Source organism: Elephas maximus, chromosome 18 (assembly GCF_024166365.1).
Source record: "Elephas maximus indicus isolate mEleMax1 chromosome 18, mEleMax1 primary haplotype, whole genome shotgun sequence".
In the NCBI taxonomy this organism is placed as follows: domain Eukaryota; kingdom Metazoa; phylum Chordata; class Mammalia; order Proboscidea; family Elephantidae; genus Elephas; species Elephas maximus.
This window is the reverse complement of record NC_064836.1, coordinates 73,955,998-73,981,023: the sequence shown is the minus strand read 5'-3', so window position 1 is coordinate 73,981,023 and position 25,026 is coordinate 73,955,998.

The window sequence follows — 25,026 nt, the reverse complement described above, 5'->3', positions numbered from 1 at the left end:
AACTCTTGACTGGAGGGGAGATGGGAAGATAGAGAGGGAAGATGGCAAAATTGGCACGAAACGAGAGACTGAAAGGGTTGACTCAATAGGGGGAGAGCAAGTGGGAGAAGGGAGTAAGATGTATGTAAACCTACATGTGACAGACTGATTGGAATGGTAAATGTTCACTTGAAGCTAAATAAAAATTAATTTAAAAAATGTCATTGAATTTTGGATCAGAATTGCATTGTATCTGTAGATTACTTTGGTAGAATTGCTATTTTTGCAAGGTGGAGTCTTCCTATCCATGAACATGGTATATTTTTCCACTTACGTAGTCTTCTTTTGGTTTCTTGAAGTAGTGTCTTGTAGTTTTCTTTGTATAATTCATTTATGTCTCTCATTATGTTTATTCTTAAGTACTTTATCTTCTTGGGGGCTTTTGTAAATGGTGTTGATTTGGTGATTACATTTTCAAAGTTCTCTTTGTTGGTGTAGAGGAATCCAAACGATTTTTGTATGTTTTTCTTGTATCCTGATACTTTGCTGAAATCTTCTATTAGTTCCAGTAATTTTCTTGTGGATTCTTTGGTGTTTTCTGTGTATAAAATCATATCATCTGCAAATAGGGATACTTTTACTGTTTCTTTACCAATTTGGATGCCCTTATTGCTCTGGCTAGGACCTCCAGCACAATGTTGAATAAGAGTGGTGATAAAGGGTATCCTTGTCTTGTTCTGGTTCTTGGGGGTAATGCTTTCAGACTCTTTGTTTAGGCTGTTGGCTTTGCATAAATGCCCTTTATTATGTATAGGAATTTCCCTTCTATTCCTATTTTGGTAAGAGTTTTTATCAGGAATGGGTTTTGGACTTTGTCAAATGCCTTTTCTGCATCAATTGATAGGATCATGTGGTTCTTATCTTTTGTTTTATTTATGTGATGTATTACATTGATTGTTTTTCTAATGTTGAACCACCCCTGCATACCTGGTATGAATTCCACTTGGTCATGATGAATTTTTTTTTTTTTGATATGTTGTTGAATTCTATTGGCTAGAATTTCATTGAGGATATTTGTATTTATGTTCATGAGAGATGCTGGTCTGTAATTTTCTTTTTTTGTGGTGTCTTTACCTGGTTTTGGTATCAGGGAAATGCTGGCTTCATAGAATGAGTTTGGGAGTATTCCTTCCTTTTCTACGCTCTGAAATACTTTTAATTGTAATAGTGTTGATGTTCCTCTGAAAGTTTAGTAGAATTCTCCAGTGAAGCCATCAGGGCCAGGGCTTTTTTGTTGTTGTCAGTTTTTTAATTATCTCTTCAGTCTCTTTTTGTTACTGGTTTACTTAGTTGTTCTACCTCAGTTTACGTTTGTTTAAGTAGGCAGTGTGTTTCCAGAAATTTGTCCATTTCCTCTAGGTTTTCTAATTTGTTGAAGTGCAATTTTTCATAGTATTTTGTTATGATTCTTTTAATTTCAGCTGGGTCTGTTGTGAAATTGCCCGTCTCATTACTTAGTCAGATTATTTTCTTCCTCTCCTGTTTTTGTTTTTCAGTTTGGCCAATGGTTTGTCAATTTTGTCAGTCTTTTCAGAGAACCAGCTTTTGGTCTTGTTGACTCTTTCAATTGTTCTCCCACTCTCTATTTCAGCTGTAATTTTTATTTCCTTTCTCTGGTGCCCAAGGGTTTCTTCTGCTGCTCTCTTTCTATTTGTTTGAGTTGTTGGGTCAATATTTTGATTTTGGTTCTTTCTTCTTTTTGTATGTGTGCATTTATTGCTATAAAAAGACCTCTGGGCTCTGCTTTTGCTGTGTCCCAAAGGTTCTGGTAGGAAGTGTTTTCATTCTCATTTGATTCTATGAATTTCTTTATTCACTCCTTGATTTCTATTATAACCCAGTAGCTTTTGAGCAAGGTGTTGTTCAGTTTCCATGTGTTTGATTTTTTTTTCCCTTGGTTTTCAGTTATTGATTTCAACTTTTGAGGCTTTACAGACAGAAAAGACCCCCACATGTCTGGGAGTTTGTCATACTGTGGGGGCTTGAGTATTGCTGTGATGCTAAAAGGTATGCCACTGATATTCAGATACCAGCAGGGTCACCCATGGAGAACAGGTATCAGCTGAGCTTCCAGACTAAGACAGACCAGGAAGAAGGACCCAAGAGTCTACTTCTGAAAAGCATTAGCCAGGGAAAACCTCATGAATAGCAGCGGAAGATTGTCTGATATAGTGCTGGAAGATGAGCCCCCCCAGGTTGGAAGTCACTCAAAATATGACTGGGGAAGACCTGCCTCCACAAAGTGGAGTCAACCTTAGTGATGTGGATGGAGTAAGCTTTCGGGACCTTCATATGCTGATGTGGCACAAATCAAAATGAGAAGAAACAGCTGCGAACATCCATTAATAATCAGAACATGAAATGTATGAAGTATTAATCTAGGAAAATCATCAAAAATGAAATGGAATGCATAAACATGGATATCTTAGGCATTAGTGAGCTGAAATGGACTGGTATTGGCCATTTTTCAATCAGACAATCATATAGTGTGCTATGCTGGGAATGACAACTCAAAGAGGAATGGTGTTGTATTCATTGTCAAAAAGAACCTTTCAAGATCTATCCTGAAGTACAATGCTGTCAGTGATAGGATAATATCCACAAAGCTACAAGGAAGACAAGTTAATATGACTATTATTCAAATTCAGCCACCAACCACTAGGGCCAAAGGTGAAGAAATAGATTTTTATCAGCTGCTGCAGTGTGAAATTGATCGAACATGCAATCAAGATGCATTGATAATTACTGGTGATTCGAATGCAAAAATTGGATACAAAGAAGGATCAGTAGTTGGAAAATATGGCCTTGGGTGATAGAAACAATGCCAGAGATCGGATGATAGACTTTTGCAAGACCAACAACTTCTTCATTGAGAATACCTTCTTTCACCAACATTGACGGCAACTATACATATGGACCTCACCAGATGGAACACAGAGAAATCAAGTTGGTTACATCTGTGGAAAGAGACGATGGAAAAGCTCAATATCGTCAGTCAGAACAAGGCCAGGGGTTGACTGTGGAACAGTCAATTACTCATATGCAAGTTCAGGCTGAAACTGAAGAAAATCAGAGCAAGTCCATGAGAGCCAAAATATGACCTTGAGTATGTTCCGCCTGAATTTAGAGACCATCTCAAGAATAGATTTGATGCATTGAACACCAGTGACCGAAGATCAGATGAGTTGTGGAATGACATCAAGGACATCATCCATGAAGAAAGCAAGAGGTCACTGAAAAGACAGGAAAGAAAGAAAATACCAACATGGATGTCAGAGGAGACTCTGAAACTTGGTCTTGAGCATCGTGCAGCTAAATCAAAAGGAAGAATTGATGAAGTAAAAGAACTGAAGAGATTTCAAAGGGCCTCTCAAGAAGACAAAGTAAAATATTATAATGACATGTGCAAAGAGCTGGAGATGGAAAACCAAAAGGGAAGAACATGCTCGGTGTTTCTCAAGCTGAAAGAACTGAAGAAAAAATTCAAGCCTCGAGTTGCAATAGTGAAGGATTCCATGGGGAAAACATTAAATGATGTAGGAAATATCAAAAGAAGGTGGAAGGAATACACAGAGTGATTATACCAAAAAGAATTAGTCAACGTTCAACCATTTCAAGAGGTGGCATATGATCAGGAACCAATGGTACTGAAGAAAGAAGTCCAAGCTACTCTGAAGGCATTGGCGAAAAACAAGGCTCCAGAAATTGATGGAATATCAATTGAAATGTTTCAACAAAAAGATGCAGTGCTGGAGGTACTCACTCGTCTATGCCAAGAAATATGGAAGACAGGTTCTTGGCCAACTGACTGGAAGAGATCCATATTTATGCCTATTCCCAAGAAAGGTGATCCAATCAAAAGTGGAAATTTTAGAACAATATCATTAATATCACACATAAGCAAAATTTTGATGAAGATCATTCAAAAATTGCTGCAGCAGTATATTGACAGTGAACTGCCAGAAATTCAGGCTGGTTTCAGAAGAGGACGTGGAGCCAAGGATATCATTGCTGATGTCAGATGGATCCTTGCTGAAAGCAGAGAATATCAGAAGGATGTTTCCCTGTGTTTTATTGACTATGCAAAGGCATTCGACTGTGTGGATCATAACAAATTATGGATAACATTGCAAAGAATGGGAATTCCAGAGCACTTAGTTGTGCTCATGAGGAACCTTTGCATAGATCAAGAGGCAGTTGTGTGTACAGAACAAGGGGATACTGATTGGTTTAGAGTCAGGGATGGTGTGGATCAGGGTTGTATTCTTTCACCATTTATGCTGAGCAAATAATCCGAGAAGCTGGACTATATGAAGAACGGGGCATCAGGATTGGAGGAAGACTCATTAACAACCTGCGTTATGCAGGGGACACAGCCTTGCTTGCTGAAAGTGAAAAGAACTTGAAGCACTTACTAATGAAGATCAAAGACCACAGGCCTACAGTATGGATTGCACCTCAACATAAAGAAAACAAAAACAATGAGCAACATCATGATAAATGGAGAAACGATTGAAGTTGTCAAGGATTTCATTTTACTTGGATCCACAATCAACAGCCGTGGAAGCAGCAGTCAAGAAATCAAAAGATGCGTTGCATTGGCAAATCTGCTACAAAGGACCTCTTCAAAGTGTTGAAGAGCAAAGATGTCACCCTGAAGACTAAGGTGCACCTGACCCAGGCCATGTTATTTTCAATCACATCATATGCATATGAAAGAAGGACAATGAATAAGGAAGGCTGAAGAAGAATTGATGCCTTTGAATTGTGGTGTTGGCAAAGAATATTGAATATATCATGGACTGCCAAAAGAACGATCAAATCTGCCTTGGAAGAAGTGCAGCCAAAATGCTCCTTAGAGGCAAGGATGGCGAGACTGTGTCTTACATACTTTGGACATATTGTCAGGAGGGATCAGTCCTTGGAGAAGGACATCATGCTTGGCAAAGTGCAAGGTCACCAGAAAAAAGGAAGACCCTCAACGAGGTGGATTGGCACAGTGGCTGCAACAATGAGCTCAAGCATAACAATTGTAAGGATGGTGTAGGACCGGGCAGTGTTTTGTTCTGTTGTGCATAAGGTTGTTATGAGTTGGAACTGACTCGACGGCACCTAACAACAGCGACAGTCAGAAAAAATGCTTTGCAGTTTTTCAATGTTTTGGATTCTGTTAAGGCTTGTTTTGTAGCTTAATATGTGGTCTATTGTGGAGAGTGTTCCCTGTGCATTGGAAAAGAAAGTATTCTTGGCTGCTGTTGGGTAGACTGGTGTGTATATGTCTGTGGGATCAAGTTCGTTGATTGTGGCAATTAGATTTTCCATGTCTTTATTTAGCTTATTTCTGGATGTTCTGTCCTTCACTGAAAGTGGTGTGTTGAAGTCTCCTACTATTATTGTGCAGCTCACTATTTCTCATTTCAGTGCTGTTAAAGTTTGTCGTAAGTATTTTGGAGCTTTGTCATTGAGTGGGTAAATATTTATTATGGTTATGTCCTCCTGGTGTATTGACCCTCTAATTCTTATATAGTGTTCTTCCTTATCCTTTGTGGTGGATATTGCTTGAAGGTCTATTTTGTTGGAGATTAATATTGCCACTCCTGCTCTTTTTTATTTTGTTTGTTTGGTGCATTTTTTCCCATCCTTTGAGTTTTAGTTTGTTTGTGTCTTTAAGTCTAAAGCGTGTCTCTTGTAGGCAGCATATAGATAGAGCTTGTTTTTTTGTTTGTTTTTGCTTTTAATCGATTCTGCAGCTCTCTGTCTCTTTATTGGCACATTTAGTCCACTTACATTCAGTGTAATTATTGATAGGTAAGCGTTTAATTCTGTCATTTTTTTTTTTCCTGGTGTTGACAGTTTATTTGTTCCACTTAATTTTCTGTGCTGAGTCGTTTTTCTTTATATATTTTCTTTACATCCTTTTCATTATTGTTGATTTTATATTTGCTGAGTTTTTATGTTTTTCTTCTTTTTTACTTTGATGTGTAGATTTGTTAGTTTCCTTTGTTGTTACCTCAAAACTTACTTCTGTTTTTCTAAGTTTAAACCAATCTTTTATTTCTTGATATTGCCTTAATGTCCTCTCCATATGAAAGTTCTGTGATGACACTATTAGTCCCCTTTTTTTTTTTTAATGTTCTCATGTTTTATAGACTGAAGTCTCTGTTTCCCTATTTTCAGTGTTTTAGCATTGACTTATTTTTGTGACTTCCGTATCTAGGCTGATATCTGGCTGTTCTGTCCTGTGTTCTAGTCTTGGGTTGTTATCTGATATTATTGGGTCTGTGGCCAGAGGACTTCCTTTATGATTTCTTGTAATTTTGGTTTGGTTTTTACAAATTCTCTTAACTTCTGTTTATCTGAAAACATCCTAATTTATCCTAATTGAGAGACTATGTTGCTGTATATATAATTCTTGGCTGTCTTCTTTTTTTTTCCCCTTTAAGCTTTCATATATGTCATCTCATTACCTTCTTGCCTGCATGGTTTCTGCTGAATAGTCAGTTTAGTCTTATTGACTCTTCTTTGCAGGTGACTTTGCTTTTTTTTTTTTTTTTTTTTGCATTTATCCCTAGCTGCTCTTAAATTTCTCTCTTTATCTTTGGTTTTCACAGGTTGATTGTAATATGTCTCTGTGACTTTCTTTTGGGATCTACTCTGTGTGGGGTTCAATACACTTCTTGGATATATATCTTCTCATCTTTCACAATATCAGGGAAGTTATCTGCCAGCAAATCTTTGGCATTTCTCTCTGTATTTTCTGTTATCCCCCCTATTCTTGTACTCCAATCACTGGTGAATTATTCTTCTTGCTAGAGTACCACATAATTCTTAGGGTTTCTTCATTTTTTTTAGTTCTTTTTTTTTCTGATTTTTCCTCAAATAGATTGATGTCAAGTGCTTTTTCCTCAGTCTCACTAATTCTGACTTCCATTGTCTCAATTCTGCTCTTATGACTTTCTCTTGCATTGTCTAATTCGAAATTTCATTAATCTTTTGGATTTCTATTTATTGTCTCTCTGTGAATTATAGGGGCCTATTAAATTTGTCATTCTGCTCTTGTATAGCTTTTGTAAATTCCTCTATTGCTTTGTCTGTGTGTTCCTTGACTTGGTCTGAGTTTTGTGTGATCTCCTTCCTGATCTCTTGAAGAGTTCTGTATATTAATCTTTTGAATTCTACCTCTGGTAATTCCAAGGCCTTCCCTTCCTCCTGGAGGTTTCCTGGTTCGTTGTTTTGGTTGCTTGGTGAAGTCATCATGGCCTGCCTTTCGTGTGATTTGATACTGTTGTCTCCAAGGCATCAATAAATTATCATATTTATTTATTGTATGTTTTGGAACCCTGGAGGCGTAGTGGTTAAGTGCTACTTCTGCTAACCAAGAGGTCAGCAGTTTGAATCCACCAGGCGCTCCTTGGAAATTCTCTGGTGCAGTTCTACTCTGTCCTATAGGGTCACTATGAGTCAGAATTAACTCAACGGCAGTGGGTTTGGTCAGTGGGCATGTTTGCTTACTGTGGCCTAGCTTTTTGTTTTGTTTTGTTTTGATATTACCATATAGGCTGGGCATGTGAGCTACTTTGGCTATTGGTGCCTCCGAAGCTCTCACGTCTTGTCACCAGTTGGTTAGAGCTGCTACGAGGTGTGTGAGCCCAGGAGTTCATTTACTTTTCTTCTGTGGATTCAGCTTAAGGTGTCCAGGCTGTTGGTCACTGAATGTGTGCTACAGGCTCTCACCTACAGTCCTAGATGGGCAGGGCTATGTAAGGGTGATTGGATCAGCTACAAGTATCTGGCTGCAGTAGGAGGTTATGTGCTGATCAAGGTAGGGGGCTGATGGCTTCCTCTGAGTGCCTAGGTAGAAGATGTGTGCCTGTCCCCTAGAGCACATAGGTGGATGAATTTTGCAGCTGGACTTTGGGCACCCAAATCTGTTGGCTATAAGGACTGGGAGGCACAACTTATACATGGATCCCTGTCAAGGGTGGCTAGGTGGATTGGGTGAATCTGCCAGTCCTCAGGCCCCTGATATGGGTGGATGAGGACCCTACTTAATGGGCAGAGTGGTGTCAAATGTCACAGATCTGCCAGTTGCCCTTAGCTGTTGCAGTTGAAAATATGCTTCAGGTATATACCCTGTTGTACCATGCTAATGAGGTTCTAGGCTGTTGAATAGGCCCACACAGGTCTAGGCAAGGGTGAAAGACATTTGAAGTCTGTGGACCACTTATGCCTGTGCCTAGACAAAAGGGCAGTGCCTGCCCTGAGTTCCCGGCTTATGGTGTATAGTGATTTTTTAAAGCCATGAGACTGGTTTGGGCTCAGTTAGTCCTGAGCTCCCAGCTTAGGGGAGCTGGCGGTTTCTTTTTTAGTTTGTTTGTTTGTTCCCTCCACAAAGGTGGGAGACTGGTTTGGGCACAATGGATCCCACATCCATCCTAGGGGGCATGGCAACCACCGAACACTGCCAGACTGCCACTGGAGCAGAGCGGGGAGGGGGCAGGTGAGGGAAAGAGAGGCACTTCTCTGTTATGAAAGTCCAGAGGGGAAAGTGTTATTTTGATCCTGCAGAGTAGGTTAGATGCTTGTACTTAACTTTTACAGATCCAGTGCCCCTTCCCCCTGTCTCCAGAGGCTTGTGCAGACTCTGCCACTCAACTTCTCCCAAGGTGGTAAAACACGTCCCAAGTGCTACTGCTTGCCTCAGCCTGTGTGCACCAAGTGATCTGGATTGCAGGGTGCTGGCTAGGTCAGGTCTGGTGCTTCTTTGCTGTTTCTGAACTGTCTCTCCCTCCCCCTGTTGCTCAGTCTGAAGCCTCAACTTTGTCTTTGATGTTCAGGCTTCCTAGATTGTCATATACAGTCAATTCACTTTTTTTTTTTTTGAATCTTTGTTATAAGATGACCCACAGGAAGAGCCTGATCATTCAGCCATCGTGGCCCCACCTCAAAATTTTAGTATAATTTCTAATAGTTTGTTTGAAATTATCTTACCTGTGTGCTACAACTGATCATCATCTAACCTCTTCTCTTTTCTGTGGTTAGAAGGTTATCCTCTGTAGATTGTATCACTTGGTTTTCTTGTTATTAATTTAATAAAAATCTTAGATAATATTTTTAAATGATATGTTATTTATAAATACTTATAAACTTCTGGGTTAGGACAATTGAGTACTAGGTAAGAAATTGTGATTGGCATGGTACTTAAAAATCAGTACATTGGAACCGTTATTGAACATACAATATATAATGAGCCAGGATAGGTATTTTTAGATATGATTAAGCTGCAGTTTTCTAAATGAAGAACTGAAAATATAATGGTTAAGATGTATTTTCAAATCTTAAAATAAAATACAAAGTAAGACATGCCACATTTTACAATAGAGAGTTAAAAATAAATCCAGAGAGCCCAATTAACAATTCCAAATAACAAGGTCAATATAGACATCATGGGTATGGTGAAATTACATTAATTCATTAAATAATGAATAAGATTTCATTAATTAAAGAAAGGTCAATCAGGTTTCAGGATGAGGAATCAGTCTGAGCAAAGTCTTGGAGTCACAGAAATTATGTATTGTTTATTGACAATACATGCATGGCAATTGTTCACCTACTCTTGGTGGGGCTCACTCATGCTTCTCTAGTCAGCGTTGAATCTACTAGGGACTAGCTGGTCTAGATTGGTGTGATGGTTAATTTTATGTGTCATTTTGGTTAGGCTATGGTGCTTAGTTTCCTGTGCTATATAGATGTTGTTATGAAGGTATTTACATGTGTTCTAAATCAACTTAAACTAGAGTATGAAATATTATTTTGATATAAGATCACATAAATCAATTTAGGAGTCTTTGGGTGTTCCAAATGGTTAAAGCACTCAGACAGGTTGGAAGTTTGAGTCCATCTAGAGGCAACTAGGAAGAAAGTCCTGGAGATCTACAACAACAACAAAAAAAAAACATGAAACAAATCAGCCAATGAAAACCCTATGGAGCACAGTTCTATTCTGACACACATGGGGGCACCATGAGTTGGGGTGTACATGAGTCTGGATTGACTTGATGACAACTTTTTTTTTTAACCTACTTAAACTAGAGGTTAAAGGAGTATATTTAAAGAAAAGTTTGTGTAGGGCTAGATCTTGAAAGACTATGTTAAGAAATTGAGAATGTTCTTTAGGCAACAGAGAAAATTTGTTATTTGTAGTTTTTAATATGAGAGAGAGACTTGATACAGTTAAGAGAAATGTAGGTGGGAAAGGAAAGAATACAAGAAACAGATATTAAAGGCTTGGTCCTTGAAGTGACCCATTAAAATGGGCACAATTCAGAGTCAAAACTGGTTGCTTTGTCACTGATTGCTTAGGAGTTAAGAGCAGGGAGGAGGAAAGATAGTTCTAAATTTCTAGTTTTCATAACAGGACAATAATGACTTTTCTGGATTCCCTATTAAACGTTATCATAACATTTATGTCACTTTTCACAATTATTACTAATTAGACATTTCTGGTTTTTTGTTTGTTTCATTTTCTTCTATAATACAACAGCAAACTCCAAGAAAAAAAGGAACTCCGTCTATCTTGCTCACTGTTGTATCCCCAGCACTTGACCCAGTGTCTGCCATATAGAACTCACCCAAGAAATACATATTTTTTGAATAAATCAGTGAATGGAAGTAAAATTACTGAGCATATTTCTGAAAAGGAGCAGATTTTGTGGACAAATTTAGGAGTTTGGTATTAATCTATAGATTTGAAGATGTTTTGGGACTATTCATACTAAGATGTTTCTATACTCTCCTGTATCATTTATTTATTGACTATTCAGCCAAATATTATTTAACACTTCCTATATTCCAGACACTATTTTAGACATTGGAGATACAAGAGAAAAAAGCTCAAAAATTCCTGTTTTTATGAAATTTACATTCTAACTGTTTCTATATTCTAAATTTATGAACTTTCCATTTACTACCCTATATTCTCAATACATTAAAAAATTTTTGAATTTCTTCCATATTAAAAAACAATCCCTTCCTGGCCCATATATTTCTACAGCTACTAGTCCATTTCTTTGTTCCCCTTTATGGAATGTTCAAAAGTATTTTCTATATACTTCTGTAATGGTTGTCTATTGCTGAATAACAGCACATGCCAAAACTTAGTGACATAAAACATTTTATTTTATAAGTTTGTGGTCAGCAGGTCATTTGTTCCTATCTGGGCCAAGCTCACCTGATCTTATCAAATCTGCTAGGGGTTGACTGGCCTAGTTTGGTGCCCTTATTAATTTTATGTGTCAACTTGGCTAGTCTGAGATGCTCAGATGTTTGGTCAAACACTAGTCTAGATGTTGTTATGAAGGCATTCATGTATTATTAACATTTAAATCAATTGAATTTAAGTTCAGCAGATTACCCTCCATAGTGTGAGTAGGCCTCATCCCATCAGCTGATGGCCTTAAGAGCATTAACAGTTTTCCTGAGGAGGAGGGATTCTGTTTCAAGACTGTAAATTGACAAGACTGCTAGAATTTCTGGCTGTATCTTGACCTGTGGATTTCAGACTTGCCAATCTCAACAATCTCATGAACCTATTTCTTTAGTAAATCTCTATAGATAGATAGAAAGACAGACAGACAGACAGATAGATAGACAGATAGATAGATTAGACGATAGATTAGACGATAGATGATAGATAGATAGATAGATAGATAGATAGATAGATAGATAGATAGATAGATAGATAGATAGATAGATAGATAGATAGATAGATAGATAGATGATAGATGATAGATTGATAGATAGATGATAGATACTTAGATAGATAGATGATAGATACTTAGAGAGATAGATAGATGATAGATAGATAGATAGACTGATAGATGATAGATAGATAGATAGATAGATAGATAGATAGATAGATAGATAGATAGATAGATAGATAGATAGATAGATAGATGATAGATAGATAGATAGATGGATGGATGGATGGATGATAGAGACAGAGAGATATAGATATCTACTGGTTTTGTTATTCTATAGAATCCTTATACTTGGATCAACAGTCAATGCCCATGGAAGCAACAGTCAAGAAATCAAATGATGAATTGCATTGCACAAATCTGCTGCAAAAGACCTCATCAAAGTGCTAAAAAGCAAAGACATTAACTTTGATGACTAAGGTGTGCCTGATCTAAACCATGGTATTTTCAATCTTCTCATATGCATGTGAAAACTGGACAAAGAATAAGGAAAACTGAAGAAGAATTGATCCCTTTGAATTATGGTGTTGCTGAAGAAAATTGAATATACCATGGAGTGCCAGAAGAATGAATAAATCTGTCTCAGAGGAAGTAAGCCAAAATGCTCCTTAGAAGTAAGGATGATCAGACTTCTTCTCTCTCACTTTGGACATAATATCAAGAGGGATTGGTCTTGATAATATTTTTGAGAAGGATATCATGCTTGGTAAGGTAGAGGATCATCAAAAAAGAGGAAGACCCTCAATGTGATGGATTGACACAGTGACTACAACAGTGGGCTCAAACAGCAATGATTGTGAGAATGGTGAAGGACTGGGCAACATTTCGTTTTGTTATACATAAGGCCATTATGAGTCAGAATGAATCGACAGCACCTAACTACAACAACATTAAATGTCTCCACCTGCCTATGCCACCTTCATTGGAAACTCTGGGTGTTTATAACTGAATTCTTCGTCTTACATTTCAAGGAGGTATGGTACCTATTTCTATGTTAATTGGGACTGTCATTTCAAATTAAAAAAAGAAATTTATCCTCAATTCATTGTCTTACTTACATGACTTTTCTCTCACATTATACTGAAAGTTTCATGAGGGGGAATGCATATCTAATTCCTTTTGTCAGTCTTCAGAATTCTTAGCGCATTGCCTTATACAGAGAAGATATTCAATAAATATTTATGGAGCGCACAATATTATAGTTAAATTATTGATACATGATGTAAAAAATAGTATAATATCTGATTTTGTATATACATCATTACAGGAACCAAAATCACAACTTGCTATATCATAAAGGGAAGCAATGAATATTTAAATATAAAATAGATGCCAAAAGAGGTAAAAAAAGTCTCAAATTTTTAGTTCAGTGAAGTGATCTCTCTGTCCCTTTTATAGTACCGTGTTACTCTGAGGTCCGGCCATAAACTCTAATATGGCCTCTTATATGGCTTGACTGGACAATTAAGAGGATAGATTTTGTTCAAACTGAAGGCAGTACTAAGGCATGGGACTGGTGTTGGTGGAGTATCCTTTTAAAAACTTTCCTTTCTTCAGTTCACAGTAATATTAAGCTAATCTGCTGCAATTCTTGTAGCACAAGCCAGTCCAGGAAGAGTGTACCAAAAATCAAGAAGCAAGCTTAAGAACAGCATAGCTAAAGAACAGCAGAGTTAAAGAGAGGTTCAATATTTTCCCCCCATACCTGTTGACTCCTGACACAGGCTTCTTCATGGTGGAACAAATCTCAAAGCAGAGATAACTCCAAACCTGACTTTTTTTCTTGGCCTCTCGTTGAAATGAAAAAGCATACCAAACTTTAATCCCTTGTGGACGCCAACTTTAATCTTTGTTCAGAATAGTGAGGCTCCACTGTATGCAGCTGTGGGCCAAGGAGCGTGTCTTAACTCATTGTAGAGTTAAGGCTAACAGTGAGCTTCTGTTAGCATATGTTATCAAATAGAATTGTTTTCAAATTAAGTTAATTGAGTATTTCTTTATATGCATTGTTTTATTCACTCCTCACTATAAACCTGTGAAATAGCTACTGTTATAATTATGCTAAACAGGTATTTTTACCAAATCCACACATCTGGTAAGTGCCACAGACAGCTCCATCTCACACGTGCTGGGTTCCACAGATTTTGCTTTTAACCACTACTGCATGTTTTGGAAAAAAATATTTGAAATATTATAGTCAAGTATTTATTTATCAATAAATATTTTATAGTTGACCAATGTGTTTCAATTAGAATGGCAGATATAACTATACAAAATGCTGTTCCTTATCTCAAAAAGCTTGTGATCTGTTAAAGAAAACACATGATTCTTTTTTTTTTATTTTTAATGACTGCTTTCCTCTCACACATTTGACTATTTGAAAACAATTTGTTCTCCTGAGTAGTTTACTGTTCCTTTCCCTAATCTACAAATTTGATTACCCTACGGATTTACTTGGCAAGCTCTATTTTTCACAGATGGCATAACTGCTTTCAAATTATCACAAATTCTTGTTCAAGCAGTCCAAATGGATGAAGCATTATTTTAATGCACAGAGTTGGATTTGGAGCTAAGAAGGAAATATATGTGTAAATGCATGTCACTAGGTAATCTAACATGATCTCAAGAATTTGATGTACAGTTTCATAATGAAGACTTCAGAATCTCTGTGATTAATTCTTCCCACTATCTGGATTCCAGTTCTACTTCCTGATGCACACAATGGCATAGATGTTCTGGAAGATTCCATTTCAGCAGGACTTACATTAATTGGTCATTTTCCCTCCCCAGCATGATTTCACCCGACTTTATTTCTGCCATGCTTCTCCCTGACATTTAAATACTAAAACAAGAGGTCATTAGAATCAACCTGTTTTTACCTTATTTTAGATCTAATCAGTCAACCCAACGACTCTTAGTCCTTTTCTTCATAATATGTCATACCTACTCTATTTTTCCTCTTGATTTCCATTAACCTTGTTGATCTGGCTTTACAACAACAGATGCACAATGAGATTTTATATCATCAGGTGGATTATAAGAGATAAAAAATAAGAGACAAATACGGTGTTCTTAAACTATCACACCTTCCCCCAACTTGAACTCACTTTATCTAATCTCTTGCCAATACCCCACAATCCATCTTGTCCATACATGACAGATCAACCCTACTAAAGCAACATTACATTACGCCCTTTGCTTGCTCAATATGTTTCAGTGACTATTGTTTACTTTTAGAAAGTGTACATTCCTCCGCAGATCAGTGAAGTTCCGTGATTTTCTCTTCTTGTCTGCTTTAGAATCATGGTACCCCATTATCCTCCCACATATAAACTACCCTGCAACTAAATTGAATGACTTTCCTTTCAGTGAACACCTTTTGAACTTTATCAGCTCCAGCTAATACCATTGCTTCCACTTATAATATTCTCTTCTGCTCTCAAAATCTCACTCATCCTTCAAAGCCAAACAAAAATCATGGTTTACATAATGGATGGCCTGTCTTTTATCGTAAGCCTCAGAGTACTTAGCCACAACAGTATTCATACTATAAATACGCTGCCTTGTATTACAGTTATTTGAAACCACATTTACATTATTATACTATAAGCTTCTTACTAAATTTTTTACATGTTCCTGTAATACAGACTGCCTCGTAGAGAAACTTGCACCTAGAAAATATAATAATATTTAATGAATGAATGTGTAAAAATATGCAGCCTATATGTTTGTGATGAAGATTAGTGCATGTAGCTCTTTGTTGAGAAATGAATCTCTGTTCTGAGTAACCTCACTGTCCAATACTAAATTACATCAAGCCATGTTTCTTGCAAAATGATCATGAATGTAGATCTGCCTGCACTCAAGTTCCATAAACAAATGCTAAAGACCTCAGAGCCATGAGCATCAGAAAAAAAAAAAAATTATTTCAATAACTTTGCCATTACAACCTGTCATTTGGAGTTGGAGATTAAGTCATAATGTTTATATTCTCTCAAAAAATAAAAACAAAACAAGATATTACTTATCTTCATAAAAGCCGGAATCCACAAGGGAGGCAGTGGGCAAGAACAAAAGCTGCTCTGTCGGCAACATGATGTGCTGGTAGCAGCCTAGGTGCCAATCACCTGCCGCAGTTAGAGGGAGTTTCTTTTTCTTCAAAGTCATCATGTAAGAACTGATACTCAAACTACATAATACATTGAAAATGGGGAAAATAAATGTTATAGCAGTGCTGTGTGCCTTCCAATCAGTTCCAGCTAATAGTGACCCATGCACCACAGAACAAAACACTACCTAGTACTGCGTAGTCCTCACAATAGTTGCTATGTTTGAGCTCATTGTTGCAGCCACTGTGTCAATCCATCTCACTGAGGGTCTTTCTCAATTTTTTTGTCTCTCTACTTCCCTAACCACTCTTTGGAAACCCTGTGGAGCAATTCTCTGTCCTACAGGGTTGCTATGAGTCAGAACCAACCCGACAGCAATGGGTTTGATTTTTGGGTTCTACTTTGCCAAGTGCGATGTCCTTTTCCAGGGACTGGTCCCTCCTAGTAGCATGTCCAAAGGGATCAAGACAAATCTCACTGTTCTTGCTTTTAAGCAGCATTCCGGCTGTACTTTTTCCAAGGCAGATTTGTCCATTCTTCTGACAGGCCATGGCGTACTTAATGGTCTTCACCAACACCATAATTCAAAAGCACCAATTCTTCTTCAATCTTCCTTATTCATTGCCCAGCTTTCACATGTATACGAGGCAATTGAAAGTATCATGGCTTGGATCAGTCATACCTTAGTCCTCAAAGTGATGTCTTTGCTTAATACTTTAAAAAAGGTCTTTTGCAGTAGATTTCCCTGATGCAATACATATTTTGATTTCTTGACTGCTGATTCCATGGGTGTTAGATGTGGATTCAAGAAAAATGAAATCCTTGACAACTTCAACATATTCTCTGTTTATCATGATGTTGCTGATTGGTCCAGCTGTGAGAATTTTTGTTTTCTTTATGTTGAGGTATAATCCATGCTGAAGGCTGTAGTCTTTGATATTCATCAGCAAGTTCTTCAAGTTTTCTTCTCTTTCAGAAAGCTAGTCATCATAAACACTAGAAGTGAGATAAATGGGATTTTCTAAAAATTAAACACTCATGCTCATCAAAAGACTTCACCAAAAGAGTTAAAAGAGAACCTACAGACTTGGGAAAAAAAAAAAAAAAACTTTCCTATGACATATCTGACAAAGGTTTAATCTCTAAAATCTATAAGAAAATCCAACACTTCTACAATAAAAATACAAATAATTTGATTAACAAATGGGCAAATACTATGTGTAGACACTTCATCGAAGAAGACATTCAGGTGGCTAACAGACACATGAGCAAATGCTCATGATCACTAGCTGTTGGAAAAATGCAAATCAAAACTACAATGAGGTACTATCTCACCCTGACATTACTTGTGTGAATCAGAAAACCAGAAAATAACCAATGCAGGAAGATGGGAACACTTATGCATGCAGGTGGGAAAGCAAAATAGTACAGTGACGATGAAAATGATATAGCAATCCCTTAAAAAGCTAAAAATAGAAATACCATACACTCCAACAATCCCACTCCGAGGAATATATTCTAGAGAAATAAGAGCTGTCATAGGAATAGACATATTGTTGTTGTTGTTAGGTGCTGTTGAGTCGGTTCCAACTCATAGCTACCCCATGCACAACAGAAGGAAACACGGCCCGATCCCACGCCATCCTCACAATCGTTGTTATGCTTGAGCTCATTGTTGCAGCCACTGTGTCAATCCACCTCGTTGAGGGTCTTACTCTTTTCCACTGACCCTGTACTCTGCCAAGCATGATGTCCTTCTCCAGGAGCTCATCCCTCCTAACAATATGTTCAAAGTATGTAAGACACAGTCTCACCATTCTTGCTTCTAAGGAGCATTCTGGCTGTACTTCTTCCAAGACAGATTTGTTCATTCTTTTGGCAGTTCATGGTATATTCGATATTCTTCACCAACACCACAATTCAAAGGCAACAACTCTTCTTCGGTCTTCCTTATTCATTGTCCAGCTTTCACATGCATATGATGCAATTGAAAATACCATGGCTTGGGTCAGGCGCACCTTTGTCTTCAGGGTGACATCTTTGCTCTTCAACACTTTGAAGAGGTCCTTTGCAGCAGATTTGCCAATGTAATGTGTCATTTGATTTCTTGACTGCTGCTTCCATGGCTGGAGGAGTGGTTAAAAGCTCAGGCTGCTAACCAAAGTTTGGCAGTTCAAATCCACCAACCTCCTTGGAAATCCTCTGGGGCAATTCTACTCTCTTGTATATATAAGGTCACTATGAGTTGAATTGACTCAAGGGATAGGGCCAACAACACATGTGAGGAACATGCTCTGTCGTGTATCATGTATACAAGACATGCCAGCCCAAAAGCAAATATATGAGAAGGCAGGAAGGGACAGGAAAACTGGAGGAATGAAAACAGGGAAAATGGAGTAGAGAAGGAGAGAGTGTTGTACATCTCAGGATGGACAACCAATGTCACAAAACTATTTGTGTATTAACTATTTAATGAGAAACTGATTTGCTCTGTAAACTTTCACCTAAACACACCTAAACACAACAAAAAAGAACAGGAAAGAAAACAAGTAGTGTCATCTGTATATCTCAGGTTATTAGGAAATGAGTCTTCCTCCAATACTGATGCTGTGTTCTTCTTAGTATAGTCCAGCTTCTCAGACTATTTGCTCAGCATACAGATTTCATGTCACTTGGATCCACAATCCAATGCCCACGGAAGGAACAGTTAAGAAATCAAATGACTTATTGCATTAGGCAAATTTACATTTGTTGGTGGAAATAATGTCTTACTAACTCCTGTCCCACATTTAGGTTTTCCTACTCAACACTTAGTTTAGCTAAAGGGTGAGCAGGAAAAAAAATTGTGCTACAGTGGAAAACTGTGCATTGCCTGGATCCTAGAAGACACCCTCAGTGTTGTCTGATGGCAATTCTATGGAAATTATTTTAGAATTCTTAATTTTAAATATCTCCTAATGATGCAAAAAAGTTGTTATCTATAGGCATGCAAATTATATTCTGTGCTATAGAGGGTCATTTGAACCCCCCCCCTCCCAAACACACACCTTCAGCCCCATGAAAAACCAGTTTGGCTTTATTTACATGTTTATTTTAATATTCTTAATCTATAAATGTACATTTTTCTTAGGTTCTCTTCTGAATCATGTATTAGTAAAGGTGAACAAATGAGGAAAAAAGCAGGCATTATTAATTCAGAGCTTTTTATATAGCACAGGAGTCAGCCACCATCTCCTGTGTTTGGCAGAGACCCAAAGATCGTAGGGAAGCTTTACAGTGAAAAAATTGGAATTTCCTGACATGGTGAAGTTGAGTCTGGATAACTTAGAAGTGGAGCATTTTATGTAATTGACTTGGGAAAATAAATCTGGTTTTATGGTGAGTCCGGAGTTAGAAGAAGGGGCAAATAATAGGGAAGCTGACAGTCATTTACTAAGTCCTGACCATTCTGCGGAAGTGTGGTTTGGCTTCCTGAGTTGGTTGCTGCAGAGATTGTGGGTCAGAGATTTCTGTTTGTATATTCAGTTTCTCAGTACCCTCTTTTGTTCATTTGCTTGCTTGCAAGAGGTTGACCAATTTAAGGAAGGCTACAGATTCAGATCTTCATCACTCAGGGATTGGGCATTCATCTCCACAGTCAACAATATTTCTAAATCTTCTTGACCTTTTTGTTGTTATAGAATCATTGTGACAATCTGATGAGAGAACAATTGTACAGAAGCATATAAGACTCTGCATAGAACACAATGGACCAACATCATGACCACAGATAAAGTCCCTTCCAACAAGGTTGAAGAGCACTGAAGACCATATCTCAATGGAACCCCCATGAAAACTATGGAAAAAAAAAAAAAAGACCATCCAAATGAGAATAAACTAAGGATACTTATTTATTTTTGGTTCCTATATCAGGGGAGTCAGTCACCATAACTTGTGTTTGGCAGAGACTCAAAGACAGGCAAAATAGGCAGGAAGCTTTATAGTTAACAAAAGAGAAGGCTTCAGGTATGCTCTGATTGGAGGTTTTGGGCACAAGGAAGCGGGAGGCTGTCTAACTAGAAGTGGGGCATCTCATGTAATTGGTCTGAGGGCATATTTGGCTTTCTCTGGTAGGTCCTTAGTTGGAAGCGGGGACAAAAATCAATAAATAAAAGATAACAATTTCTGACTAAGTCCTGACCATTCTGGGTTAATTGTTACAGATATGGTTTGGCTTCCCTGACTGTTTTCTGCAGAAGTTGTAGGCAGAGTTCCATCATCATGTATAATCTGGCCATCGTCCATTTGAATATTCTGCCTCTCAACCTGTTATAACATACGTGTGGTGCCTTCATTAATTAAATAAAAAAAAATGTAATGTGTGTTAATGTTTATAGTTGAACAAAATTGATGACTTTACCTTTTTTTAAAGTTATTTTTTAGCATGTCATGCTTGTCTTATTCATCTAGTGCTGCTATAACAGAAATACCACAAGTGGATGACTTTAACAAAGAGAAATTTATTCTCTCACGGTCTAGGAGGCTAGAAGTTCAAATTCAGGGTGTCAGCTCCAGAGGAAGGCTTCCTCTCTCTGTTGGCTCTGGGGGAATGTCGTTGTCATCAATCTTCCCCTTTAGAGAAACTTCTCAGCACAGGGACCCTGGATCGAAAGGAAGCGCTATTCTCCTGGCTCTTGTTTCTTGGTGGTATGAGGTCCCCATGTCTCTCTCTTTGCACCTCTCTTTTATATCTCAAAAGAGATTGACTTAAGACAGAACCAAATCTTGTAGATTGAATCCTGCATCATTAACATAACTGCCTTTAATCCTGCCTCATTAATATCATAGAGGTAGAATTTATAACACATAGGAAAATCACATCAGATGACAAAATGTTGGACAATCACATAATACTGTGAATCTCGGCCTAGCCTAGTTGACAGACATTTTGGGAGGACATAATTCAGCCCATGACACTGCTCAAAAGATATTTCATCTGACTCCCCAGTCTAAATCTAAATCCTCTGTAATATGCATCATGTATTTCTATTCCAGAGTTAAACATCTTCCATAGCTTCCTTTGCCAATTTGAAATACCTTATCATATTATGTCAATCTACTATGATTAAACCATTTCTTCTACCTATAACGTCATTTCTTACACCTACTTTCTGCCTGCACACTCTATGATACAGCCAAAGCAAATTATTTGTCAGGAGTCTTGGAGTATTTGCTACCTCCGAAACTTTACAAATGTTTACATATTCTTTTTTTTCCTGAATTTAATGCTTCTTCTTCTACACAAGGCAACCAATTCAATCTTAAAATATTAAGGATTAACTACCCCAACATCCACCCTGTCTTAGTACCTAGTGCTGCTGTAAGAAAAGCTGGTGGCTTTAAAGAACAGAATTTTTTTTTTTCCCCTAAGAATTCAGGAGGCTAGAAGTCTGAACTCAAGATATGGTTCCGGAGGAAATCCTCCTTGTCAGTAGGCCCATGAGGTCCTTGGAGTTTCTTAGTGTTCCCCAGACGTTCCTCGGTGTTCTTTGGCATCAAGGCAAAAGGGTCCTCTGTGTGTGTCCATGTGCATCCTTTCTGTGTATGTTTCCATGTCTATTATTTCCTTCTTATAACTCAGAAGTGATTAGGTTTAGGATCCACCCTACACTGGTGCGATCTTATTAACATAAGAAAAGAATATCCCCTTTTTCCAGACATGAACACATCAATATGTATAGGGGTCAGGATGTCAAAACATATTTCTTAGTGACAAAATTCAATTCATAATAGTCCCCCAGCTAAAATTAGCCACATCTCAAATTCCACATCTATTTATATGAATTCTTCTACCAAGACAACCAACAGTCTGTAGCAGGTTTTCTTTTTCATATCTGCCCCCAGGTGCTTTTCAGCAGGACAGACACTGGGACTCAGTAAGTATCAGTGTCAGGCTCCCAGTAGAAATTTAGTAATTGGTTGCTGAAGGAACAAGTAAAGGGAGGATCTTGTTAAGTTGCATTTTACATCTCCGAGTGACTTAAATTACTTGGACAGATTTCTTCCTAAACACTGGCTAAAAATAGCTGTGTTAATAAAATAGAAATTGTGTTGGAAGAAAGGAGTTGGAGCACCAGAGGAAATGAAAAAGATGATCAGGAGGTGGGAAATGAAGTTTGAAAAGAGAAGTGAAATGTTAAGAAAAGATAAATATAAAAACAAAGAAAAAGACTTTTCTGCTATAACACTTTTATAAATATTTTAATCTTTTCATAAGAATTTAAAAAGGCTTTTTTTTTTTTTTTCAGGCTGTCTTCCTTCTCATCCTGATCAGGGAATGTATCTTCCTCAATAATCATATATATACCAACATTATCTTTTACCTCTGAATCAAAAGGACTTTCTACAAAAATTATTTTGTATTGTGGCTGTGAGAATATTATCATCACTCGGTTCCATAATGTTTCTGGAAATACACAGCTAAATGTCTCATCTCAAACTTTACCTCCATTCTACCTAAATGTCACCTTTTTCTATAACTGAACGAGCTATTTGTTTAGCCTGTTTGCTTCTCATTTGTTGAACAGCACTTCTGTGCTGTTAGCTGCCTTTTTTCTACCAGAAATGTAATTCAGAATTAAACACAGTGTTCTTTTTATTATGCCTGTAGATACAGCTTCTAATTCTATGAATGGTTTTTATTCTTGTCAAAGGTGCTGTGTCAATCAATTCACTCTATTGATAATGGGATTGAGAAGATGGGCTAGACAAGATTTGAAACTAGGTTATAATAAACATCCAATATTTAGCATTTGGAAACCTGGTGGCATAGTAGATAAGTGCTACAGCTGCTAACCAAAAGGAGGGCAATTCTAATCCACCAGGTGCTCCTCAGAAACTCTGTGGGGCAGTTCTACTCTGTCCTATAGAGTTGGAATTGACTGCAGTGGGTTTTTGTTTTTTTTATTTAGTGTTTATCTAAATATTAAAGTTTCAAGTGGAACTGATGAAGCAGTAAGACAGTGGCTGTAAGTCCCAATATGTAAGTAGAAGTGTATTCCACAAATTAATAAATTTGTTTATAGTTCTCATAGTTTTCATATGACTCCATCTTATTATGAAAAAAATATTTTTTCATCATAAAAATTAAGAAAGCTTCTTTTCCATTTTATGAAAACATCCTTCATTTTTGATGTTAATAAAATTAATCCATCAGATTCTCAGAAAAAAAAAATTAAACATGGTAAAGTATCCTTGGGTGGCATAAATGGTTTGCACACAACTACTAACTTAACAGCTGTTAGTTCAAACTCACCCACTGGTGTGCCATGGAGGAAAGACCTGGAGATCTGCTTTATAAAGATTATAGCTATGAAAACTCTGTGAAAAAAAAAAAAACTCTGTAGAGCAGTTCTATTCTGTAACACATGGGGTCCCCATAAGTCAACAGCAATATTTTTGTTTGTTTGTTTAATAAATACACAGGCAAAGCCACAAGATAATGGAAAAAACAATGATCATCTCCTTACCAAGTTATCACATTACTTGAGTGAATTAAATGTCTATGGTTATAGGTAACAGAAAGCAACTTGAGAAAGCTTTAATAAACAACAGAGAATAACATATCATAATGATAGAAGTATATTTCTTGAAATTCAGTGCCAAAACATGAACTAGTCAACTGGAAGAACTAAAAGTTGGGAATTGACAAGTCATTGAGGCCCCTCCCCTGATAAACACTTTCTATCTCTCTTCTTTACCTTTCTTGGTTCATCTCTTGATTTCTATCTAAGCAAATAGACTTTATCTGTTCATAGTATGCATAGCTAAACCTAGCTGCTATTAAGTTCTGAGCTTACACGTCATGGGCTCACATACACAAAATGTCTGAATCTCTCTTGGTTCTAATTCTACCAGCAGGGACTCTGACTAGAGAAGCAAGAATCAGGTGGCTGTCCCTGGTCCTTTTAATTGCAAATGGAGAGTTTGGATCTCGCCTGGCTAGCTTCCTGAGCTCAATAAATAGGGCTGCTAGGACCTCATGATTGAGGGGCTAGTTAAGGATGATATTGGAGACTTGACAGACACTGTAAAAGGTGTGTGGTATATTATCCCTCAACCACGTAATTTCTCCATCTCTCCTCCCTGTATCTTACAAGTAAAACCCATTTGAAAAGCATTCATATATTACCTTACTTTAAGCGATACAATATTCCTGTGAAATATGATTTTTTATATGATAGCAACGGACATGTTTCCCCCTTTTTCGCCCTAATGCTTCTATTCCATTCAATTAAAATGCTGTAGTAAGTATTATAGGGAATCTAATTTTTGATAAGATCTCGTTGCTTCTCTTAAGTAGCCATGCTGCACTAGGTAGATTAAGAAATATCCACAGAGAGCATTCATTACGGAGGTAGAAAATCTCGGTATCACAGAAAAGACAGTGGTACATTTCAGCTTGGAGAGCTGGAACCACCTTGCCTTTCCATCTCAGTCTTCTTTTTGGTACTTTTGACTTTTTTTCTTTACTTTTTTTTTTTTCTTTTTGTCCTACCCTTTATCCCTTTCTCATCCTTGATGGAATTATTCAGTGGGATGTGAGGTCAAGATGCCATGGACGTCTTTATGTTTAATATTCTGCAGTTCACTACACTGGATGCTTTATCCTTCACAGATGTTTTCCTGAGGAAATCTCTTGCACATCTAATTCCAACCTGTCTTCAAATTCTTGGAGAACCCAACATGCCACATCAACTAACCAGAAGAGTCTTCTTGAGTGGTAATAAGCTTCTTTATTTTGCTTCTTTCGTAGCAGAGAGAGAAGAAAATATGTAAACACAGCCTGGAAGAAAGGAACAGTTCTGGGTCTCACCTGGCTAGCTTCCTGACTTCAGGTATGTCAGTGAGAATTACCACATTTAAAGAAAAGAAGAGAGACCAGACAAACAATATTTGGATATTAAAATATTCTGCTCACTGATAACATTTGTCCAATGGACAGCTGAGTAACTTCAGAGCCAATATAACTTGAAAAAAATATATTTTTTTGCATAGAATTCAGTTAGAATTTATGCATTTCTATGTGATTACTAGTTAAAAAAAAAAAAAAAAGTGGAGCTCCTGGATTTTGAAGCACT